This window comes from Abrus precatorius, unplaced genomic scaffold, assembly GCF_003935025.1.
Source record: "Abrus precatorius isolate BTA unplaced genomic scaffold, Abrus_2018 Scaffold8, whole genome shotgun sequence".
In the NCBI taxonomy this organism is placed as follows: domain Eukaryota; kingdom Viridiplantae; phylum Streptophyta; class Magnoliopsida; order Fabales; family Fabaceae; genus Abrus; species Abrus precatorius.
This window is the reverse complement of record NW_020874428.1, coordinates 14,805,390-14,813,213: the sequence shown is the minus strand read 5'-3', so window position 1 is coordinate 14,813,213 and position 7,824 is coordinate 14,805,390.

The window sequence follows — 7,824 nt, the reverse complement described above, 5'->3', positions numbered from 1 at the left end:
AGATCCTTGATTCACTTCCCAGTTTTGGCAGAGTTTCCAAGAAGCTATGGGCACACAGTTGAGGTTGAGTTCTGCATATCATCCGTAGATAGATGATCAATCTGACCGTACTATTCAGACCTTATAGGAATTATTGCGGACTTGTATTGTAGAGCAGAAGAGTAATTGGGAGGATATGCTTCCTTTGGTAGAATTCACTTATAATAATAGCTATCATTCGAGTATAGATATGGCACCATTTGAGGCTCTGTATGGTACAAGGTGTAGAACCCCTATCTGTTGGTTCCAAGATGGAGTACATTTGATGGTTGGGCTTGAAATGCTGCAAGAAATTAAGGAGAAAGTTGAACTTATTAGAGAAAAGCTGAGAGCCACCCAGAGTCGACAGAAATCTTATGTTGACTGATGTAGAAGATCTCTAGAATTTGAGGTTGGTAATCACGTATTCTTGAGAGTATCACGCACTACAGGTGTGGGGCGAGCCTTAAGAGCCAAGAAGTTAACACCTAAGTTCATAGGATCGTATCAGATATTACATCGTAGAGGACCAGTAGCCTATGAATTAGCGTTACCACCTCAGTTTTTAGGACTACATAATGTTTTCCATGTGTCGCAGCTAAGAAAGTATGTTTCTGATTCGTCTCATGTAATTGAGCCTGATGTTGTGGAGTTACGAGATGATTTGTCTGTGGAGGTCCCAGCTGCTCGTATCAAGGATACTAGAGTTAAGGAACTTAGAGGCAAGTCTATTCAGTTAGTAAAGGTTCTTTTGGACCCAGTAACTGGTGATGCCACATGGGAGCTAGAGGAAAGAATGAGAGAGTTGTACCCTTATCTTTTCTTTGAGCGATGAAATTTTTTAGGACGAAAATTTATTTTCGGGGGCAGAATTGTCAGGCTTGTGATTTATTATTGAGTAATCTATAATATTTTATACTTGTTAAACATTAATTGAAGGATTATTTGATATTGGAATATAATTAGATGGAGTTTGAAATTTAAAAAAAAAAAAAGAAGAAGAAAAGTGAACAGTATCGTAAGAACAGTGCTGAATGAACAGTAAAACTGTCTATGAACAGTGCAAATCGCGTATGTACAGTGACCGCTGATGTCACATACGCGTACAGTGCATGTACAGTACATGTGCACACTGTTTCTGCCGTGAATAGTATCCTGAACAGTGTTTTCGGCGTGAACAGTAAGGCGGTGAACAGTGTTTCTTGCGATGAACAATGATTCTGGTAGTGAATAGTAAATTTTGAAAATTTTCTATAAAAAGGGGGCTTCACACGAAATTTTCATTCCTTTACTCATATCCAAGGTTCTCAAAGGTTCTAAGGCCATATACCACCATTTTCTCTCATATTAAACCCTCCTAAACTTACATTTCTCGCTAGATCTGAGATTCTACGTCTATTCTGAGGGATTTAAAGTAAGTTTCTTTAAGTTTGAAGCTAGATTTACCATCCGTGTCTCTTCTTTTTCTCTTTCTCATAGAAGTTCATGGTGTTCTTAGGAGAAACTCTGTTCTAAAGCCAAATTTTTGGTGAATCTTGCTATAAAACAAGTAATATTCGGTAGATCTAGTGTGAATTGTAACACCATATTTACTAATCTGGCACTTACACCCGAACCAATTCATAGTAGAGAAAATAATTGGACACATAGTGACAACGACTCGAATGGTGATAATCATGAACATTAAGATCCTGAAAGAATGTAATTTTGTATGTGCAACCAAACCCTCAGTTGTATGTTCCCGAACAATTCAAGTGTGGAATTACATGCAAAATCAAGTTGTTAAGTCGTACATCATCCAATTAATACCAGTTTCAAGCCCCCATCCAAATTGAAATCTTCAAATCCTTTTTCACCCAAAAAAGAAATTACTGCACATAGCTCACTAAATAATTTCTTGTCCTTGCCATAACCAATCTCATGGAATTATACAACACAGGATATAATTAATCCAAAAGAAGCACAATGGGAGACCTTCATGCAATAAAAGAATGCTCGAGTATATGCCTGACATATATATATATATGAAATGCAAGGGATCAACATATTCACCAAAGTAAATACATCTCAAAATAAAATGCATAATAACAAGTTTTTCAAAAGAGTAAACCCCAAAAACAGTATCCTAAGAGCAGTGACATATCCCTAGTTACATAAAATCATAAGCCTCGAAGGGAAGAGAATCTTCGCTAGGGTCTGACTCAATCCCATTGGAATCAAATGGGTCTTCGCGTAGCTGAGGATGCAGAGAGGGCAGACTTTCATCATCACTATCGATCTACCCAAAAGTGGGAGGTGGTGAATGTGAGGTTGGTGGTGGAGGAGATGGATGGCGAAAGGAAGGTCCAGCTTCATCGGCGGGCGACAAGGAAATTCTCGTTAAGGAGTGGGGTGTGGGCCGAATGGATGACTCAATGATGCCCACGTCCCTCTAAACAAGTTCAGGAGTGGTGTCAAGCCCAATATCAGAAGGAGGTTCAGAGGTTGATGAATGAACTGATGATATAGTAGGAGGGGCAGTAGGGGGATTCAAAGAAAATGGCTTGTTTTCAAATGTTCACGCAAAAATGTGGGTATATAACTATATAAACACGTGATTTCTTACGTGAAAATACTTGCATGAAGGAAAGTAATTATCACAATCAAGTTACCAATGCCACAATTACATTGATGAATGCAATGCATGTCCTTCCTAAATCTATTCTCCCTCAATATCCAACGTCCTTCCAATCGAGATGGTTGGAGGACTCCATTCCCTACTCTACAGCACCTTTTCACTTTCGGTTTAATCACTCAACCCTTGCTAGCAGGGTAGCATTCAGGAATGGGCCTACCTCAACCTTGGTAATGTATGTCTACGTCGGGATTAGTAAGGGTTCCTATGGCGACGTGGCCCAGCAGAGGTAAGCTACTCCCCGCCTTTTACGCCATCCCCTCCCTTAACTACCCCTAAGGTCCTCCATGAACCTAGACACCTGCATTCCACAGTGTGTTATTATGAAATCTCGACTCCTCTCCAACCTTCCATGTGATCCATGCAACTTCCCATGAATGTATATATACACACATCTTAATTCAAAATATAAATATATTTCTCTATCGACCTCCAAAACTCGAATGTAACCAACACGACAGTCCATAATTGCAGTCCATCAAAACACAAGGAACAATGAAACACATTCAAACTCTCAATTATAGGAAATATCCAACATCACAAACATGAATCATCCATTCCACTCAGCAAGTTGCACAACAACATATTTTGAGAAGCACACCTATTTCTACTTCATAGGCAACTCTCGGTTTTGTTCCAAAATGATAATAACATATTAGCCAAAATCAATACAACATAGAAAATATATACATGTATCTTTCAATATGCTTCTAAGGCCCAGCTAAATCACTCATTTGATTTGCATCAAAATTCTGAAACGTGTAAGGGAAGAAAAACAAAACACCATGTACCATTAATCAAGAGAACCTTGGTTTGCATGAATTGGTGAGAATTAGTTGATAGGTAATGAATAAAGTAGACACTTACAACCTTTCGTGAGAGTTTTGTAAAAACAGCAAGATACGTGGTCAGGTACGTGACCATGTATCCGCGTGTGTACTTTTCAGGTTAACAAAATTTTAGAAAGTGCAGGGACAGAGATCTACACGGCCAAGTACATGGCCATGTACATGCTCACGTACTTTTCTGGTCAAAAGAAAATCTCAAATCAAGGATATAAGGAAATCACCTACTTTGTTAATAATACAATCGTGATCCCCCAATTGAAGTCAAAGTAATTTTATGCAGGAAGTGAATATGAATAAAAGTACATAATTTTCAACATGCAGCACATTTTTCATTATAGTTGTGCTCCCTGGAAGGGATTTAAATCATTTATTACTCAATAAGCTATTTAAATGTAGTTAGATCTTCAGAAAACACACATGCAGTCTATACCCATGGTGAAACACTTGGTCTCACAAACTGCTTCTTAAGTAATTCTTCCAATTGTTGCCTCAATTCATTCAACTCCACTGTAGACATGGGATAAGGCGCCATGGAAATAGGACTAGCACCAGGAACTAGGTCTATAGAGAACTTGACCTCTCTCGCAGGCGGTAACCCAGGCACATCCTCAGGAAACACTTTGGGGTATTCTCGATCAATAAGAATCTCATCAACATCACGATCATCCTTAACATCTTCAGCAGCGAGAATTGCAAAAACTTGGGCAAGGTCACTTTTCTTATCTCGAGTTTGAGGAAGAGATGGACACCTCTGACTATCCTTTTGATCCTTTCGGTCATCAGGTAAGTCAAAAACTAGTCTCTTATTCATATAGTCTAGCATGACATGATTGGTAGAGAGCCAATCCATGCCTAGAATAACATCCAATTTAGATAGACAAATCAAGTTGACAAGAAATTTTTGGTCCTCTAACAAGAGATGGCAATTTGGACAGACAGTAGAGGTAACAATAGAGGCATTGGATGGAGTAGAGACTATAACATCAAAGCTCATGGATAGTGTGGGCAGATTTAACCGTTCCACACAACAATTTGAAATAAACGAGTGTGTAGCTCCAGAATCATACAATACTCTCAAAGAAACTCCATTTAAAATGCACTCACCTTGGATCAAGCCGTCAGAAGGAATGGTCTCAGCACCACTCATTGTGTACACACGTCTCCTCGTATTTGGCTTTCCAGGAGGATTTCTGGCATTGCCCTGATTTGAATGGTCTTGATTCCTTGGCTGGTTCTTTCTATTTTCATTGTTGCGGTTCCTATTCCAATCTCGCCTCCTTTCATTTTCTCCTCCATTGTTTCTTGGTGCACGGCAAAAGTGGCTGAGATGGCCTCGTTGTCCACATCTAAAGCAAGTAACAGGAGCTTTGCGACAATCTTTTTGGAAATGGGGGCCTCTGTTGTTCGCAATCTAATACTAGCAAGTGCACTAGAATTGCAGCAAGTGATGAGTAAATTTAAGATCCAAATATCGTCTCCACAGGGAATTTAGATTTAAGTATCACTTCATAGAATTATAACCATTTAAGCTTTTTCGAATTTGTAATGAGAGTGGTAACATGTAGTAACAGAAACTAGAACAATTAGAAGTAAAATGAACTTGCAGAAAACAGAATAATGAACACACAATTATGTGATAACAGAGGAAGAAACCATAGCTAGGGAATTGCTTCACCAAAACTCCAATGTTTAATCAATAAAGTTCTGAATTAACAAGCAATTGGAAAGAATGACAATCAGTTTCACATTATACTATTCATAGGTTAATTCATTAACTCAGTGAACCTAACATTCAATTAAACCATTCTAATTCCTTAGATCTGATTCAATTCAATGTTGCTTTAAGTGTAAGAAACCAAAAGATTGCAAGATCAAAGTTCCTTATCCCTAAGAAAACTAAAATCTCGGTGATTGGTTCAGATCTGAAGAACAAATTCAATTTCCATTGACAAAGGTTCCTCTGAATTTAGTTAATCAAATTTCCATTCAATTTCCACATGAAGTTCAGAATCAATCACTCAATCTATTCCAAAGCTTGAAATTCAGATCCAAATCAATTCAACATGTTCATTTCAGATCTACAATCCCTAACTATGAACGAATTACACAACCATGGCAGCAGAAGAAGAAAAAGAAAGAGAAGAAGAGAAGAAGAAACTCAGAAACGCCATGGAAGCTTGCTCCACTCCAATTCCTCTTCGTGAAGCTCCAAGATCTGAATCCTCACTCCTCTCTCTCACTTCCTCTAACCAGAAACTAACTAAAAAAAATGAAAATGAACATAATCCCTTTTTTCCGGATCGTTTCTGGTATTTATAAAATTTCCCAGATTTTCACGTCATCACTTTTATGAGAAATAGTAGTTACGTAGAGAGTTTTTGGTTGCGCGTTAACACTTTTCCCAGAAATAGTGGCCACACGCATATTCCTGATATTGAGAGCTCTCTGGAACTATCACTCTTGATGATAAAAGTGACAACGCAGAGCCAAGGTAGTTGCGCGTTGTCACTATTGCTGATAAAAGTGACTACGCGCAGCTCGCCAAGTTGAAGACTCTCTAGAACGATCACTTTTGATGACAATAGTGGTTACGCAGAGCTTTCCTAATATTTTGCCTCTCTGGAACTATCACTTTTAATGATAAAAGTGGTAACGCCCAGGCTTCACTTCTTCTTTGAGCTTTGAAGTGATCACTTTCACTGACAATAGTGATCACGCCCAGTTTGCAATTTCTTATTCTTGAGTTTTTGGAGTCCAGACTTGCTTCTTTCCTCTTCCTTGTCATCAAACTTCCATGAATATGATCCTTGCTCAATTTATTCCTACAAAAACAAGATTAAAAACTTAATTCCTAAGCAAAAATTTCACAATTGCTAAAATAACTACATATGTAAACAAAATTCAATTCCTTCTCTTTTTCTAAGTTTTTCTGCTTTCTTTATATATTTTTCTTATCATTTGTGTTAGAATTATGCTAAAATATCAGTCCAAATATGGATTCATCAGCCTCCACAGTTAAAACATTGTAGATCCGTTGGCTTAGGGACTCCACGAAAAGGTTGTCCCATTCGAGAAGAATCACTCTCTCGTTGGCGTTGAGGGCGAATGTAGGGCTTCTTTCCTTCGCGAATCTCCCTTCTCTTTGACAATGAGCTTTCCATGTGATGTCTTTGGGTCCAATGTGCTTCCATGCTACCTGACGTGCCTTTGTGTCATCCTCATAGATCCGACACTTGTCCACTAGCTCTGGAAAATGCACTATTTGCTGGTAACCAATAGCTTGTTTAATGTCGGGGCGAAGTCCGCTCTCGAACTTGGAACAACGGGCTCGATCGTCAGCATAAGCAAAATAGGAACAGTACCTCGACAACTCATCGAATTTGCTTGCATACTCACCTACACTCATACTCCCCTGCTTCAAGTTCAAAAACTCTAACTCCTTCCTTCTTCTGAGGTCTTCAGGGAAGTACTTTTTTAGGAATCTTTGACGAAAGGACTTCCAGTCTATCACTACTCCAGTTGTTGTGAGTTGTTGGTGAGCAATCCTACACCAATGTTTCGCTTCTCCAGCAAACATGAAAGTAGCATACGTCACCTTCTCCTCATCCGAACACGCCATCGCTTCAAAGATTTTCTCCAATTCCTCCAACCAAAGTTGAGCCCCATCTGGATCAAACCCGCCACGAAATTGGGAGGGCTTGTTCTTACGAAACTCAGATAACCCTGTATTTGGAGCTGGCCCTTGCTGCCTCTCCAAAATGCCCACTACCCTCTCGAGTAAGTCATCGAGGGTTGTATTCCTCTGTCTCCAAGCCATAGAACTGTGAAAAATAAGTCATAGGCACATAAGACAGTAGGAAACAACCAAAGCCCTAAGACTAGCATTAATCCTCATTTAAGCAAAATATGCTCAACCAAGCAGAACATATATCAATCAGTTATAAACATTCAGAACCACACAAAGGTAGATAGTTTTTGGCCATACCCAAGGCCGAATGGATTGTACTGCTCTGATACCACTAAATTGTAACACCATATTTACTAATCTGCCACTTACACCTGAACCAATTCATAGTAGAGAAAATAATTGGACACATAGTGACAATGACTCGAATGGTGATAATCATGAACATTAAGATCCTGAAAGAATGTAATTTTGTATGTGCAACCAAACCCTCAGTCGCATGTTCCCGAATAATTCAAGTGTGGAATTACATGCAAAATCAAGTTGTTAAGTCCTACATCATCCAATTAATACTAGTTTCAAGCACCCATCCAAATTAA